The sequence below is a fragment of the Suncus etruscus genome, chromosome X, assembly GCF_024139225.1.
Source record: "Suncus etruscus isolate mSunEtr1 chromosome X, mSunEtr1.pri.cur, whole genome shotgun sequence".
Lineage (NCBI taxonomy): Eukaryota > Metazoa > Chordata > Mammalia > Eulipotyphla > Soricidae > Suncus > Suncus etruscus.
The window spans coordinates 51,744,467-51,745,669 of record NC_064868.1 but is presented as its reverse complement, the minus strand read 5'-3'; the positions used below and the strand labels follow the sequence as shown (position 1 = coordinate 51,745,669).

The window sequence follows — 1,203 nt, the reverse complement described above, 5'->3', positions numbered from 1 at the left end:
AGTCATAATTGACTTGAAAGACTGTTTTTACCATATTCCTATTCACCCGGATGATAAACACCGGTTTGCATTCTCAGTTCCTTCTATAAACAATACCCATCCCTGCCGGAGGTTCCAATGGACTGTCCTCCCCCAGGGCATGCTGAATTCCCCAACAATGTGTCAATTTTTTGTAGATAAGATTTTGAGCCCTGCTCGAGAAAGATTTCCTCAAGCCATGATCTTTCATTATACTTGTAGCATATGAAAAAGTTTCCATAAGATGATTCTTGGAATTGTATTTAAAAGTGTTTCCTTAGGATTGTTCTGTGACTTTTGCCCCACCTAACCCTTCCAGGTGGGGCGCTGTGGAGTTGGCAATAAATAGCTTGAGGGACAGGAGTGAGGGGTCCTTCTGTGAAAAAGCTGCTGGCTGCAGGAGGATTCTCTGGCTCTCCTTGCCCGATCTTTTAAACCCTATCATTCTTGTCTGTGTGGATTATTATTTGCTGCGGATAAATATTACCAAGGTCTTCCCCCGAAAGGGGACAAGGAGATGGGAAGTAATTTCTCATTCTGGGGACTGTTCTTGGATTCACAAATACCCAGCCAAGATAACGGCGAAGATATCTTGCAGATGGCGCCCGAACAGGGACCTGAACCCTGGACCCTCAGATTAAAAGTCTGATGCTCTACCGACTGAGCTATCCGGGCTATATAATTTGGATTTCACACCCTCCGCATAGAACATCTCCCATTCCGTTCGCTGTTTAGATGGCAAGCATATTTCAGCTAGTTTTTGAAATTCATGCAGTGTCCAAAGTGATTTTCGACACCAAAGTCTTAGCGTTTCCACACAGTATGGAGAGGTTGGCCCAAATTCCTTACATGTTTTCTTAAACCGTTCCATGTCTTCTATTTCAAGGGGTTCGTAAATGGTTCTATATACTGTTTGTAACGGAACTGAGGCCGGATTAGCAGAAGTACTTTGCACCGGGCTCTGAGCCCTGACATGTGGAGCACTAGCCTGTGATTCGTCATCTGAGCCAGCACTATTTTGTGATTCCATTCTGTGTACAGAATCCGGACTCACTTGTGGACTTAGCACCGGGGGTTGGTCATCAGTGTTAATATTTTGATTTGGGTCCTGAGTTTCTAAATTATGTTTCCGAGTAGATTTTTTGTTGGGAAAAATGCCTATATTTTTGATGGTGGTGCTAGATT

At 43.7% G+C, this 1,203-nt stretch overlaps 1 non-coding gene across 1 annotated transcript; it reads right to left on the bottom strand.

Annotated features, from left to right (window-relative positions):
- Positions 1-620: 620 nt before the first annotated feature.
- Positions 621-693, bottom strand: TRNAK-UUU (transfer RNA lysine (anticodon UUU)). The gene has a single exon. It is a non-coding gene; the product is annotated as a tRNA-Lys (tRNA).
- Between the last annotated feature and the right edge of the window lie 510 nt (positions 694-1,203).